The 17121-nt window shown below is 42.1% G+C and overlaps 1 non-coding gene and 1 pseudogene across 1 annotated transcript; one reads left to right on the forward strand and one right to left on the reverse strand.

Moving 5' to 3' along the window:
- Positions 1-4745: 4745 nt before the first annotated feature.
- LOC146882285 (uncharacterized) lies at positions 4746-10848 on the reverse strand (annotated as a pseudogene).
- LOC114171895 (small nucleolar RNA R71) lies at positions 10122-10230 on the forward strand. Its single transcript, XR_003601730.1, has one exon. It is a non-coding gene; the product is annotated as a small nucleolar RNA R71 (small nucleolar RNA).
- Positions 10849-17121: the final 6273 nt, after the last annotated feature.

Genomic DNA, 17121 nt, shown 5'->3' on the forward strand with positions numbered 1-17121 from the left:
AACTCCCCAACAAGCCATCTAGCTATGCCGCAGTGCACCGACCAACTTGGCTAAGTGCAAAACCCTCCGAACTCAAAACTTTCGTGCACCAAGATTTTCATGGTATTCATTTGCGGACATTTGTAGGCCTTTCCAACCGTCATATCTCAAAAATCACGAATATCATTTTTTCACAAAACTCCCCACCAAGCCACCTCTGCCGTGGTGCACTGCCAACCTTAGCCATGTGCAAAACCCTCCGAACTCAAAACTTTCGTGCACCAAGATATTCATGGTATTCATTTAGGGACATTTGTAGGCCTTTCCAACCCTCACATCTCAAAAACCACGAATTTCATTTTTTCATAAAAATTCCTAACCAACCAATCTAGTTATGCCGTGGTGCACCGACAACCTTGGCCATGTGCAAACCCCTCCGAACTCAAAACTATCGTGCACCAAGAATTTCATGGTATTCATTTGGGGACATTTGTAGGCATTTCCAACCCTCACATCTCAAAAACCATGAATTTCATTTTTTTCACAAAACACCCCACCAAGCCACCTATGCCGTGGTGCACCGCCAACCTTGGCCATGTGCAAAACCCTCCGAACTCAAAACTTTCGTGTACCAAGATTTTCATGGTATTCATTTGGGGACATTTGTAGGCCTTTCCAACCCTCACATCTCAAAAACCACTAATTTCATTTTTTCACAAAACTCCCGAACTAGCCATCTAGCTATGCCGCAGTGCACCGACCAATTTGGCCAAGTGCAAAACCCTCCGAACTCAAAACTTTCGTGCACCCAGATTTTCATGGTATTCATTTGGGGACATTTGTAGGCCTTTCCAAACCTCACATCTCAAAAACCACGAATTTCATTTTTTCACAAAACTTCCCACCAACCAATCAAGTTATGCCGTGGTGCACCGACAAGCTTCCATGTGCAAACCCCTCCGAACTCAAAACTTTCGTGCACCAAGAATTTGATGGTATTCATTTGGGGATATTTGTAGGCCTTTTCAACCCTCACATCTCAAAAATCACGAATTTCATTTTTTAACAAAACTCCCCACCAAGCCATAGCTATGGCGTGGTGCACCGCCAACCTTGGCCATGTGCAAAACCCTCCGAACTCAAAACTTTCGTGCACCAAGAATTTAATTGTATTCAGTTGGGGACATTTGTAGGCCTTTCAACCCTCACATCTCAAAAACCACGAATTTCATTTTTTCACAAAACTCCCCAACAAGCCATCTAGCTATGCCGTGGTGCACCGTAAACCTTGGCCATGTGCAAACCCTCCGAACTCAAAACTTTCATTCACCAAGAACTTAATGGTCTTCATTTGGGGACATTTGTAGGCCTTTCCAACCCTCACATCTCAAAAACCACGAATTTAATTTTTTCACAAAATTCCCCACCAACCAATCAAGTTATGTCGTGGTGCACCGACAAGCTTGCCATGTGCAAACCCCTCCGAACTCAAAACTTTCATGCACCAAGAATTTAATGGTCTTCCTTTGGGGACATTTGTAAGCCTTTCCAACCCTCACATCTCAAGAACCACGAATTTATTTTTTTCACAAAACTCCCCACCAACCAATCAAGTTATGTTGTAGTGCACCGACAAGCTTGCCATGTGCAAACCCCTCCAAACTCAAAACTTTTATGCACCAAGAATTTCATGGTATTCATTTGGGGATATTTGTAGGCCTTTTCAACCGTCACATCTCAAAAACCACGAATTTCATTTTTTCACAAAACTCCCCACCAAGCAATCAAGCTATTCGTGGTGCACCGACAACCTAGCCATGTGCAAACCCCTCCAAACTCAAAACTGTCGTGCACCAAGAATTTCATGGTATTCATTTGGGGATATTTGTAGGCCTTTTCAACCCTCACATCTCAAAAACCACGAATTTCATTTTTTCATAAAAATTCCCAACCAACCAATCTAGCTATACCGTGGTGCACGGACAACCTTGGCCATGTGCAAACCCCTCCGAACTCAGAACTTTCGTGCACCAAGAATTTCATGGTATTCATTTGGGGACATTTGTAGGCATTTTCAACCCTCACATCTCAAAAACCTCAAATTTCATTTTTTTCACAAAACTACCCACCAAGCCACCTATGTTGTGGTGCACCGCCAACCTTGGCCATGTGCAAAACCCTTCGAACTCAAAACTTTCATGCACCAAGATTTTGATGGTATTTAATTGGGGACATTTTTAGGCCTTTCCAACCCTCACATCTCAAAAATCACGAATTTCATTTTTTCACAAAACTCCCCAACAAGCCATCTAGCTATGCCGCAGTGCACCGACCAACTTGGCCAAGTGCAAAACCCTCCGAATTCAAAACTTTCGTGCACCAAGATTTTCATGGTATTCATTTGCGGACATTTGTAGGCCTTTCCAACCCTCACATCTCAAAAATCACGAATTTCATTTTTTAACAAAACTCCCCACCAAGCCATCTAGCTATGGCGTGGTGCACCGCTGATAGAGGTCGTACCCCACCAAATTAAAACATATTAAATGCAGTACATGAAAGTGAACCAAGTCGTCTCCCAACGACCAATATTTTCATTTAAAGCGAAATTTCCAGATGAACACAACAATAAAACACAGGGGGGGGGGGTTGGCAGACAGATTCGGAATGCTAATCAATAGATTAATTTAAATGCTACAGTGACTAAAACCGTATTGACATCCCTGATTCAAACGCAATTTCACTTATCATAGGCCACCAAATTAACACCAACCCTGTCTCAATCCACTAGATAATAATTCACTAAGCGAAAATTACAATCTAGCTTCATTATGCACTTAAGCAATGCACACATCCTTAAATTCGTGACAGCCAAGCTACATACATTAAGCATGAACGTATCTTAAACAAAACACATGCAATTACTCTGTAAATTAAGCATTGACAGATTCACCACATGCATTCCACGAATTCATAACAAAAACATGGCAGATTTCACAAAACAAGCACAACCTCAAAGCTTCATTGCGTTTTTCATCAAGGAGTCAATACACGAATTTAGCTAGACATGGAAATGAGTAATTAAACATTTCGAAACTAAAATCACAAAAATCAGAACCAAGAACCCTAACTATCAAATCTGAAAACGCAATTTAAGACCAAAAATTGAGATTTCAAAGCTTAAATGGAATGCAAAACGGTGATATCATATATAAATGCGAAAACCCCATGAATGGGTATTGTTCCAAGTCAATAAACCCACAAAACGAACTGCCCAAGCAAGAAAATGAATTCAAAACGTAAAACCCTCAATGGGTGCTGTCAAATATGCATGAAAACGGTAAAAATGAACCAAAAACGTGAAAAACCGCAAGGGGGACGTCCATGGAAGCTTGGAGAACGAAAATGGAGGTTTTTGAAGAGAGGTTGAAGATGATGGAGCGGCTCCTCCTCCTCATGCAGACCTAATTCGTGGTCATATCACCCATGCCACTCAGAATTACAAAACTGCCATTATGGGCCGCAGAATTACAAAAATGCCACTCTGGGCCTCAAATGTTGACCCATTGACTTTGCTGACGTGGAAATGACATGGAAATGATGTGGCAATGATGTGGAAAGTTTCTTCAACTAATTATTAATGTCCAAGCTCCAAAATTGCTTCACCCAAATACCTAAAAATAATTAAAAACAAAAATTAGGCCAAATAATGTGAAATTAGTCCAAATTCGGAACAGTGGCCCAATAAAGCCCAACAGATGAAAAACACTCTAATGATGAACAATTAAGCACTAATCAACTGTCTAATGGGTACACAAAGGCTAGTGAAATGGAAGAAAATAATGACTCATCAAAATCGACCACACTTACCCTTTTGCACTCCTGGGCAAAATTAAAGAGTAAAGCAAAGCAAGGACATCACAAACATAACAAGAGAGACAAAAAGACACAATACAAACAGACACGACACAGACAAATGGAAATACATCTAACACAGAAGGATTCAAAGCTGCAAGGTATCCATGAACATCATCCAAGCAATTCAAAACATGTCAAGTACTCAGTTCAGCTTAAGGAGAGAATTGAAAGCAACATAACCTCACGAAATATGCACTGTATCACTCAAATCTCTAGGCTACTGTTTACTCTCAAAGCACCCTTGAAAAACAAACATCAAACAGACTTGGCAAGCCTCTAGAACGAACAACCAAACCAGAAACACATGCAGATCAAGATCAGAAGGACTTTTCAAGGTTGTAATGGGGCTGAGGACAAGGTGTGGAACATATGGATAAGTAGCTAAGCAACCAAGGAAATAGAGGAGCAATGGGGAATAAGTCTCAATCAATCATGAAAATAATCCCAAACACCAACACTTCCAACTTCGGTTCTCACACAATGCTCAAATCCAAACTACTTTTTATTTCTTTTCTTTATTCTCTTTTCTTTTCTTTTTGTTTTCTCTATTTTTTTTTCTTTTTCTATACAAAGAACATGCAGAGAAACAACAATTTGGAAATCCCACTTTGGTGTACAAATAAGCAATTCCAAGAACCAACCAACAACAAGTGCGCGCACAACCACACTTGTTGTGCGCGACCACACTTAATTGAGCACCCATTCCCAAAACAATTCCAAAGCTCCAAAATTTCCTAAGGTAGGAATAATCATGGTTTTTCAGGCTAAGGGCTTGTAATGAGCTGTAGAACAATGAAAGGGTATGCAGGCTCAAAAAGGGGTATCAACAGAAATAGTTCAAGGTAGGCTCATCTGGTTATAGGCTCACAAACCAAAATTGCCTAAATCATATCCAAACATGCATGTGTATCAGGAAAGTATCAGAAAGAGTCAAGCCAAGACCACTGTGCAAGCATTCAAGAGGCGGTATCACACAACAAAGAACAGAGAGTGGCTCAAATTCTCACACAGGATAAAACAATTCCAAAAGCAACTTGACATGCAAAGACAAAGCAAGGATATCAGTTCACAGAATAACCAACAACTCATCCTCCAAAAGTGAAGTGAGTGTTCCAAACAGAAAGCAAAAACATAACACTAACTAACACAAATTAACAAAAAGGAATCAAACAAACAGAAACAACAACAGACAGACAGACCTGGACAAGTGCAATAAAAGTAAAGAAGAAGGGGAAAGAAAAATCCCTGAATCATGGTGAAACAGCAGTGGGGTCAAGCAGGGAAGTTTCCTCCACAATAGTATCCACCAAGGCAGGATTGCTGAGGAATGGCTTAAGACGATGCCCATTCACTTTGAAGCTCTTATCTATGGACTGGCTTTTGATTTCAACTGCACCATAAGGATAAACATTAGTGACAACAAAAGGACCAATCCACTTTGATCTCAACTTACCCCCCATGAGTCCAAGTCTGGAGTTATACAGTAAAACTTGCTGACCAACAACAAATTCCTTTCTAGCAATGGAGCTATCATGGAATCTCTTGGTCTTCTCCTTGTAGAACATAGAGTTCTGATATGCCTCCAAACGGATCTCATCCAACTCGTTCAACTGCAGCTTCCTTTCCTCCCCAGCTTGATCAAGAGAGAAGTTGCATGACTTGACAGCCCAGTAGGCTCGATGCTCTATCTCCACTGGAAGGTGGCATGGCTTACCAAAGACAACCCGATAAGGAGACATCCCTATAGGTGCCTTGTAAGCAGTCCTGTGAGCCCATAGAGCGTCCTCAAGTCTACTGCTCCAATCCTTCCTGTTGGGCTGCACAATCTTCTCCAAGATCCTCTTGATTTCTCTGTTTGAGATCTCAGCTTGCCCATTAGTTTGGGGGTGATATGGTGTAGAAAGTTTATGCACAACCCCGTACTTTTGAAGCAAAACCCCCAAGGATCTGTTGCAAAAATGGGTGCCATGGTCACTAACAATAGCTCGAGGAACTCCAAACCTGCAAAATATGTGAGACCTAACAAAGTCCACAACAACTCGAGCATCATTAGTTCTAGTGGCTTTGGCTTCCACCCATTTTGAAACATAATCAACAGCAAGTAAGATGTAAGTGAAACCAAAAGAGACAGGGAAAGGGCCCATGAAATCTATACCCCAGACATCAAACACCTCACAAAATAGCATGGGTTGTTGAGGCATCTGTTGTCTCCAAGAAATGGCTCCTCCTGCTCGTTGGCATTCCTCACATGTGCTACAAATCCTCCACGCATCTTTGAAGATGGTGGGCCAATAAAATCCGCAATCTAGCACCTTACGAGCTGTCCTTTGTGTGCCAAGGTGACCACCAGGTGCAGATGAATGACAAAATTTGAGGACCGAGTCAATCTCATGGTCCGGAATGCATCTCCTGGTAACCTGATCACTGCACATTTTCCACAGATAGGGGTCATCCCAAATGTAATACCTAGCATCGCTCTTGAGTTTATCACATTGAGCTCTGGATGCTAGGGGAGGAAAAACAGAAGCAGCAAGATAATTAACAATGTTAGCAAACCAAGGTGAGGAAGAAGTAGAGAGTGTCAACAAACTTTCATCGGGAAAGTCATCCCGGATCGGTGTAGCATCATCAGTAGACCTCTCAATCCTGCTTAGGTGGTCTACAACCAGGTTTTGTGCTCCGCTCCTATCACGGATCTCCAAATCAAATTCTTGGAGCCAGAGCATCCATCTTATCAGCCGAGGTTTTGATTCTGCCTTCTTCAACAGGTACTTAAGAGCTGCATGGTCAGTAAACACAACAACAGGAGAACCAAGCAGATAAGATCGAAACTTTTCAAGTGCAAAAACTACCGCAAGGAGCTCCTTTTCTGTTGTGGTATAGTTTGCTTGGGCAGCATCTAATGTCCTGGAGGCGTAGTAGATTACCCTCGGCTGCTTATCAATCCTTTGAGCTAGAACAGCCCCTAATGCATAGTTGGATGCATCACACATAAGCTCAAATGGGGCTGTCCAGTCGGGCGCCTGAATGATTGGAGTTGTGGTCAGGGCCTTCTTGAGGCAATCAAAAGCCTCTTTGCATCCTTCATCAAAGATGAAGTCAACATCCTTTTGCAATAGGTTGGACAGTGGGAGGGCCTTCTTACTGAAGTCTTGAATGAAGCGCCTGTAAAACCCTGCATGGCCAAGAAAAGAACGAACCTCTCGCACAGAAGAGGGGTAAGGCAATTGTGAAATAATCGAGATCTTGGCAGGGTCAACTTCAATGCCCTTTTTTGAAATTATGTGCCCCAATACTATGCCTTGTTCTACCATGAAATGACATTTCTCAAAATTGAGAACAAGGTTAGATTGGATGCACCTGTTTAAAACTCTGTCCAAACTATCCAAACATGCATCAAATGAGGACCCATATACAGTAAAGTCGTCCATAAACACCTCTATGCATTTTTCAAGAAAATCACTAAAAATGCTTAGCATGCACCGCTGGAATGTGCCAGGGGCATTGCATAGGCCAAACGACATCCTCCTATAGGCAAAAGTGCCAAAGGGGCAGGTGAATGTGGTTTTCTCTTGGTCCTCAGGTGCAATGTGAATTTGAAAATAACCAGAAAACCCATCAAGAAAGCAATAATGGGACTTACCTGCCAAGCGCTCAAGCATCTGATCAATAAAAGGCAGGGGGAAGTGGTCTTTTCTGGTTTCTTGATTTAGCCTTCTGTAGTCAATGCAAACCCTCCAACTGTTTTGCACTCTTGTTGGAATCAGCTCCTCTTTTTCATTCTTGACTACAGTGAGGCCAGTCTTCTTTGGAACAACATGGATGGGGCTAACCCACTGACTGTCAGAAATGGGGTAGATGATCCCAGCTTGTAGAAGCTTGGTCACCTCCTTCTTTACAACATCCGAGATGACAGGGTTGAGTCGCCTCTGTGGCTGTCTCACTGGCTTTGCTCCATCTTCCAACAATATCCTATGCATGCATGTCGATGGGCTAATACCAGGGATGTCAGCCAATGTCCATCCAATTGCCTTCTTATGCTTCTTAAGAACTTGCAACAACCTCTGCTCTTGTTCAGCAGTGAGGGAGGTGGAAATGATGACAGGCAGTTTGTCCTCCTCCTCTAAGTAGACATACTTGAGGTTGTCTGGCAGTGGTTTCAACTCTAGAGTATTGGATGCTGGCTGAATATCAGGAACCAGAGGGGAGGGAGAAATGGGTTCCACAGCCTGTACCTGAGCATAACAATCAGATGCATATGTACTTCCTGCAACATGGTTAGTGCAACCTGATTGTATAACATCAAAGTGAATAGGTACAACATCCAGAGAGTCAAACTCTGTACATTCAACATTATCCACATCATATTCAGCATCATTAGAATCAAAATCAGAATTAGAATCAAGAACATCAATGCATGCAAATTCAGATAACTCAGACATGGATGAATGTTTTAATGTATGCAAAGAGTGGAAATCAGAAATCAATCCATCAACAGCATCATCAATAATATCCACGTGAAAAACAGAATGATCCTCAGAAGGATGTTTCATGGCATCCAGAATGTTGAATCGCACAACAATATCATCAAACTCCATGGACAAAGTACCTGCATGGACATCAATTTTGGTTCGTGCAGTTTTCAAAAATGGTCTGCCTAAAATGATTGGTGCAGAACCATGTGAAAATCCCTCTTCCATATCAAGAATGTAAAAATCAGCAGGGAAAATCAATTCACCAACACGAACTAAAACATCATCAACCAAACCTGCGGGGTGGGCAACACTTCTATTTGCCAACTGAATCACCACACCCGTAGGTTGCAGGGGTCCAAGAGAAAGAGATTTAAAAATAGATAGAGGCATAACATTTATTGAAGCACCAAGATCAAGCATTGCATTTTCAAATTTATTGTTACCTATGATGCAAGGTACACAAAATGTACCTGGGTCCTTGCACTTCTCAAGAATCTGAGGAACAGATTTACCTATCAATGCTGACACGTTTCTGCCCATGCTGATCTTTTCGTTTCCCTTTAGCCTCCTCTTGTGCGTGCATAGCTCCTTCAAGAACTTTGCATATCTGGGAATCTGTTTAATGGCATCCAACAGAGGTATGTTCACCTCCACCTTCCTAAAAGTTTCCAAGATCTCCTTGTCAACCTCTTCCATCTTTTTGCTTGGAATGGCTCTTCGAGGAAAAGGAAGAGGTATGGAAGGTGCAGCAGTAGAGGTGGAAGGTGTAGAAGTCACACCAGATGTGGAAGGACCAGCTGCATGAGCATCACGCTTTCTCTGAAGTGTGGCAGGGTCGGCTTCCTTTGGAGGTGTAGGCTCGAAAGTGGGAACTTCAATGTTCTTCCCAGATCTCAAAGTAATGGCACTCACATTCCTAGGATTTTCCACCGTCTGTGATGGAAGCTTGTCAGAATTCTGAGCTTGTGCCTGGTTTAGCTGAGTGGCCATCTACCCCATTTGATTTGTCAAACTCTGGATTGAGGCCCTAGTCTCCTGCTGAAATTGCATATTTTGAAGGGTCATCATCCTGACTAACTCTTCCAATGAAGTAGAAGAAGAAGGTACAGGTGCTGCAGCAGGAGCTGGTGTGGGTACAGGTGGAACAGGAGCAGCTTGTGGTGCAGGTGCAACTCTTTGTTGTGGAGGTGGTTGCACATTTTGAAATTGTTGGGGCTGCTGGTTACCCTGGTTTCCCCATCTCAAATTAGGGTGATTCCTCCATCCTGGATTATATCTGTTGGTTGACAAATCATGGTGGTTTTGTTGTTGCTGTTGGGGCCTATTGTTGTTGAAAATATTAGCTGCATAGGCCTGAGGGGTATCCACTGGTGTAGAAGAAGAAGAAGCCTGTTGTTGCAATGCTGGGCAAGAGTCTGTAAAATGATCAACAGATGTACAAAGGCCACAAACTCTTGCAGCTGGAGCTCTCTGATTGGAAGCAAGTTGGTTGACCAATGTGGTAAGAGCATCAATCTTACTCTCCAACTTCTTCGTGTACTCGGCTGCTCCTACATCATGAACACCTCTAACAACTATGGCATCACTCCTTGTGCCAAATTGTTGAGAATTTGAAGCCATGTTCTCTATCAGTTGTCTGGCTGCAGCTGGGGTTATGTTACCAAGGGCACCACCACTTGCGGCATCAATCATATTTCGATCCATGTGGTGCAAGCCTTCATAAAAATACTGCAGGAGGAGATGTTCAGAAATCTGATGGTGTGGACAACTTGAACAGAGATTCTTGAACCTCTCCCAGTACTCATAAAGGGTCTCCCCAGATTGCTGCTTGATGCCAGAAATCTCCTTCCGTATGGCTGTTGTCCTTGAAGCAGGAAAGAACTTGGCAAGGAACAATCTCTTCAGGTCATCCCAGCTTGTGATGGACCTGGGTGCTAGGTAGTACAGCCAGTCTTTCGCATTACCCTCCAAAGAATGAGGGAAAGCCTTCAAGTATACATGGTCCTCTTGTACATCTGCAGGCTTCATGGTGGAACAGACGACATGAAACTGCTTCAAGTGTTTGCACGGGTCCTCACCTCCAAGACCATGAAACTTTGGCAACAAGTGTATCAAACCAGTTTTCAGCACATATGAAACCTCCTCCTCAGGGTATTGTATGCATAAACTATCATAAGTGAACTCTGGTGCAGTGAGCTCACTCATGGTTCTCTCATGAGGTGGAGGAGGTTGAGCCATGTTATCAGTATGGAAATGCTCAGAATACAAAGAATGAGGAGTGTCAGGAATGTGATGAGAATTAGAAGAATCAGGAAATGTCACTGAATATTCAGCATGCAAAGATGGATTCCTAGGATGCCTACTTCCTCTATGGAATGTCCTATCAATCTCAGGGTCAAATGGTTGTAATTCACTTGGGTTTCCCCTAGTCATGCACCAAAAAGCATTAATTGTGGTGATATTGGCATAACAAAGGGTATAACTACAAGTATACTCAAACGACCTCCAAATGACTTGAAAATTGGTAGGATATTCCTCTGAGTGGTCAAACAGAAGCACAAAAAAAATCAGATGAAAACTCAAAGCACAAGTATTTTTAACAATTTTTCAAAAGTGAAAAAAATGAAGAAAAATTACAAAAAACATTGCTGAAATGTAGAAAATGGCATTTTCTGGAGAATCTGAGTTTGCAAACCGGCGAAGCGGGTTACGACAAGGTAGGAAATCAAATTCTACCCCAAATCCATATAAAATAATAGTGAATCTGATAACCAGAGCAAAAGTTATGGTCCTCTGAAGTTTCACTAAAAATCAGTCCAAAATTTTTTTGAATCTCTTAACTCAGACCATACCAACTGCTCTAGCTATTTTTCCTATCAAGTTCAACGTCTTAGAAGTGGGGGAAAAAAATTTCAAGTCAAAACAAGCTTCGTAGCTACCAAAACAAAAATCCAGAAGTTAAATGCCAGATTCGGACACTATTCAAACACTATTCACTACTACAAATGACACTATTCATGAGCGCCGCGACACTATTCACTACACTACACAGAAACACACAGGAATGGAAACAGACACTGAACTTAACACAACATTAACATCACAATGAACATATACCAACTCAACCACACTTGAACTACACACACACACCAAAACACAGAACACAAACACACTGGAAATTTTACTTTGAACGAAACGATTGGTCCCCGGCAGCGGCGCCAAATTTGATAGAGGTCGTACCCCACCAAATTAAAACATATTAAATGCAGTACATGAAAGTGAACCAAGTCGTCTCCCAACGACCAATATTTTCATTTAAAGCGAAATTTCCAGATGAACACAACAATAAAACACAGGGGGGGGTTTGGCAGACAGATTCGGAATGCTAATCAATAGATTAATTTAAATGCTACAGTGACTAAAACCGTATTGACATCCCTGATTCAAGCGCAATTTCACTTATCATAGGCCACCAAATTAACACCAACCCTGTCTCAATCCACTAGATAATAATTCACTAAGCGAAAATTACAATCTAGCTTCATTATGCACTTAAGCAATGCACACATCCTTAAATTCGTGACAGCCAAGCTACATACATTAAGCATGAACGTATCTTAAACAAAACACATGCAATTACTCTGTAAATTAAGCATTGACAGATTCACCACATGCATTCCACGAATTCATAACAAAAACATGGCAGATTTCACAAAACAAGCACAACCTCAAAGCTTCATTGCGTTTTTCATCAAGGAGTCAATACACGAATTTAGCTAGACATGGAAATGAGTAATTAAACACTTCAAAACTAAAATCACAAAAATCAGAACCAAGAACCCTAACTATCAAATCTGAAAACGCAATTTAAGACCAAAAATTGAGATTTCAAAGCTTAAATGGAATGCAAAACGGTGATATCATATATAAATGCGAAAACCCCATGAATGGGTATTGTTCCAAGTCAATAAACCCACAAAACGAACTGCCCAAGCAAGAAAACGAATTCAAAACGTAAAACCCTCAATGGGTGCTGTCAAATATGCATGAAAACGGTAAAAATGAACCAAAAACGTGAAAAACCGCAAGGGGGACGTCCATGGAAGCTTGGAGAACGAAAATGGAGGTTTTTGAAGAGAGGTTGAAGATGATGGAGCGGCTCCTCCTCCTCATGCAGACCTAATTCGTGGTCATATCACCCATGCCACTCAGAATTACAAAACTGCCATTATGGGCCGCAGAATTACAAAAATGCCACTCTGGGCCTCAAATGTTGACCCATTGACTTTGCTGACGTGGAAATGACATGGAAATGATGTGGCAATGATGTGGAAAGTTTCTTCAACTAATTATTAATGTCCAAGCTCCAAAATTGCTTCACCCAAATACCTAAAAATAATTAAAAACAAAAATTAGTCCAAATAATGTGAAATTAGTCCAAATTCGGAACAGTGGCCCAATAAAGCCCAACAGATGAAAAACACTCTAATGATGAACAATTAAGCACTAATCAACTGTCTAATGGGTACACAAAGGCTAGTGAAATGGAAGAAAATAATGACTCATCAACTGCCAACCTTGGCCATGTGCAAAACCCTCCGAACTCAAAACTTTCATTCACCAAGAACTTAATGGTCTTCATTTGGGGACATTTGTAGGCCTTTCCAACCCTCACATGTCAAAAACCACGAATTTCATTTTTTCAAAAAACTCCCCACCAAGCAATCTAGCTATGCCGTGGTGCACCGCCAACTTTGGCCATGTGCAAAGCCCTCCGAACCCAAAACTTTCGTGCATCAAGAATTTCATGGTCTTCATTTGGAGAAATTTGTAAGCTTTTCCAAACCTCACATCTCAAAAACCACGAATTTCATTTTTTCACAAAACTCCCCACCAACCAATCAAGTTATGCCGTGGTGCACCGACAAGCTTCCCATGTGCAAACCCCTCCGAACTCAAAAATTTCATGCACCAAGAATTTAATGGTCTTCATTTGGGGAAATTTGTAAGCCTGTCCAACCCTCACATCTAAAAAACCACGAATTTCATTTTTTCACAAAACTCCCCCCAAGCCATATGGCAATGCCACTATGCACCGACAAACTTGGCCAAGTGACAAATCCTCCGAACTCAAAACTTTCGTGCACCAAGAATTTCATGGTATTCATTTGGGGACATTTGTAGGCCTTTCCAACCCTCACATCTCAAAAACCACGAATTTCTTTTTTTCACAAAATTCCCTAACAAGCCATCTAGCTCTGCCGCAGTGCACCGACAAACTTGGCCAAGTGCAAAACCCTCCGAACTCAAAACTTTCGTGCACCAAGATTTTCATGGTATTCATTTGCGGACATTTGTAGGCCTTTCCAACCCTCACATCTCAAATATCACGAATTTCATTTTTTAACAAAACTCCCCACCAAGCCATCTAGATATCCCGTGGTGCACCGCCAACCTTGGTCATGTGCAAAACCCTCCGAACTCAAAACTTTCATGCACCAAGAATTTAATGGTATTCATTTGGCGATATTTGTAGGCCTTCCCAACCCTCACATCTCTAAAACCACGAATTTCATTTTTTCAAAAAACTCCCCACAAAGCAATGTAGCTATGCCGTGGTGCACCGCCAACTTTGGCCATGTGCAAAGCCCTCCGAACCCAAAACTTTCGTGCACCAAGAATTTCATGGTCTTCATTTGGGGAAATTGATAAGCCTTTCCAACCCTCACATCTCTAAAACAACGAATTTCATTTTTTCAAAAAACTCCCCACCAACCAATCAAATTATGCCGTGGTGCACCGACAAGCTTGCCATGTGCAAACCCCTCCGAACTCAAAACTTTCATGCACCAAGAATTTAATGGTCTTCATTTGGGGAAATTTGTAAGCCTTTCCAACCCTCACATCTCAAAAACCACGAATTTCATTTTTTCACAAAACTCCCCACCAACCAATCAAGTTATGCCGTGGTGCACCGACAACCTTGCCATGTGCAAACCCCTCCGAACTCAAAACTTTCATGCACCAAGAATTTCATGGTATTCATTTGGAGTTATTTGTAGCCCTTTTCAACCCTCACATCTCAAAAATCACGAATTTCATTTTTTTCACAAAACACCCCACGAAGCCACCTATGCCGTGGTGCACCGCCAACCTTGGCCATGTGCAAAACACTCCGAACTCCAAACCTTCGTGCACCAAGATTTTCATGGTATTCATTTGGGGACATTTGTAGGCCTTTCCAACCCTCACATCTCAAAAACCACGAATTTCATTTTTTCACAAAACTCCCCAACAAGCCATCTAGCTATGCCGCAGTGCACCGACCAACTTGGCTAAGTGCAAAACCCTCCGAACTCAAAACGTTCGTGCACCAAGATTTTCATGGTATTCATTTGCGGACATTTGTAGGCCTTTCCAACCGTCATATCTCAAAAATCACGAATATCATTTTTTCACAAAACTCCCCACCAAGCCACCTCTGCCGTGGTGCACTGCCAACCTTGGCCATGTGCAAAACCCTCCGAACTCAAAACTTTCGTGCACCAAGATATTCATGGTATTCATTTAGGGACATTTGTAGGCCTTTCCAACCCTCACATCTCAAAAACCACGAATTTCATTTTTTCATAAAAATTCCTAACCAACCAATCTAGTTATGCCGTGGTGCACCGACAACCTTGGCCATGTGCAAACCCCTCCGAACTCAAAACTATCGTGCACCAAGAATTTCATGGTATTCATTTGGGGACATTTGTAGGCATTTCCAACCCTCACATCTCAAAAACCATGAATTTCATTTTTTTCACAAAACACCCCACCAAGCCACCTATGCCGTGGTGCACCGCCAACCTTGGCCATGTGCAAAACCCTCCGAACTCAAAACTTTCGTGTACCAAGATTTTCATGGTATTCATTTGGGGACATTTGTAGGCCTTTCCAACCCTCACATCTCAAAAACCACTAATTTCATTTTTTCACAAAACTCCCGAACTAGCCATCTAGCTATGCCGCAGTGCACCGACCAATTTGGCCAAGTGCAAAACCCTCCGAACTCAAAACTTTCGTGCACCAAGATTTTCATGGTATTCATTTGCAGACATTTGTAGGCCTTTCCAACCCTCACATCTCAAAAATCACGAATTTCATTTTTTAACAAAACTCCCCACCAAGCCATCTAGCTATGCCGTGGTGCACCGCCAACTGTGGCCATGTGCAAAACCCTCCGAACTCAAAACTTTCATTCACCAAGAACTTAATGGTCATCATTTGGGGACATTTGTAGGCCTTTCCAACCCTCACATCTCAAAAACCACGAATTTCATTTTTTCATAAAAACTCCCCACCAACCAATCAAGTTATGCCGTGGTGCACCGACAAGCTTGCCATGTGCAAACCCCTCCGAACTCAAAACTTTCGTGCACCAAGAATTTAATGGTCTTCATTTGGGGAAATTTGTAAGCCTTTCCAACCCTCACATCTCAAAAACCACGAATTTCATTTTTTCACAAAACTCCCCACCAACCAATCAAGTTATGTCGTGGTGCACCGACAAGCTTGCCGTGTGCAAACCCCTCCAAACTCAAAACTTTCGTGCACCAAGAACTTAATGGTCTTCATTTAGGGACATTTTTAGGCCTTTCCAACTCTCACATCTCAAAAACCACGAATTTCATTTTTTCACAAAACTCCCCACCAAGCAATCAAGCTATGCCGGGGTGCACCGACAACCTTGCCATGTGCAAACCCCTTCGAACTCAAAACTTTCATGCACCAAGAATTTCATGGTATTCATTTGGGGACATTTGTAGCCCTTTCCAATCCTCACATGTCAAAAATCACGAATTTCATTTTTCACAAAACTCCCCACCAAGCCACCTATGCCGTCGTGCACCGTCAACTTGGCCATGTGCAAAACCCTCCGAACTCAAAACTTTCGTGCACCAAGATTTTCAAGGTATTCATTTGCGGACATTTGTAGACCTTTCCAACCCTCACATCTCAAAAATTACGAATTTCATTTTGTCACAAAACTCCCCACCAAGTAATCAAGCTATGCGTGGTGCACCGACAACCTAGCCATGTGCAAACCCCTCCGAACTCAAAACTTTCGTGCACCAAGAATTTCATGGTATTCATTTGGGGATATTTGTAAGCCTTTTCAACCCTCACATCTCAAAAACCACGAATTTCATTTTTTCACAAAACTCACCCCAAGCCATATGGCATTGCCACTATGCACCAACCAACTTGGCGAAGTGACAAACCCTCCAAACTCAAAACTTTCGTGCACCAAGAATTTCATGGTATTCATTTGGGGACATTTGTAGGCCTTTCCAACCCTCATATCTCAAAAATCACCAATTTCATTTTTTCACAAAACTCCCCACCAAGCCTAAGCCACCTATGCCGTCGTGCACCGCCAATCTTGGCCATGTGCAAAACCCTCCGAACTCAAAACTTTCGTGCACCAAGATTTTCATGGTATTCATTTGGGGACATTTGTAGGCCTTTCCAACCCTCACATCTCAAAAACCACGAATTTCATTTTTTCATAAAAATTCCCAACCAACCAATCTAGCTATGCCTTCGTCCACCGACAACCTTGGCCATGTGCAAACCCCTCCGAACTCAAAACTTTCGTGCACCAAGAATTTCATGGTATTCATTTGGGGACATTTGTAGGCATTTCCAACCCTCACATCTCAAAAACCACGAATTTCATTTTTTCACAAAACTCCCCACCAAC

The sequence above is a fragment of the Vigna unguiculata genome, chromosome 10 (assembly GCF_037176805.1).
Source record: "Vigna unguiculata cultivar grain cowpea cultivar isolate G323 ecotype 2 chromosome 10, ASM3717680v1, whole genome shotgun sequence".
Taxonomy (NCBI): domain Eukaryota; kingdom Viridiplantae; phylum Streptophyta; class Magnoliopsida; order Fabales; family Fabaceae; genus Vigna; species Vigna unguiculata.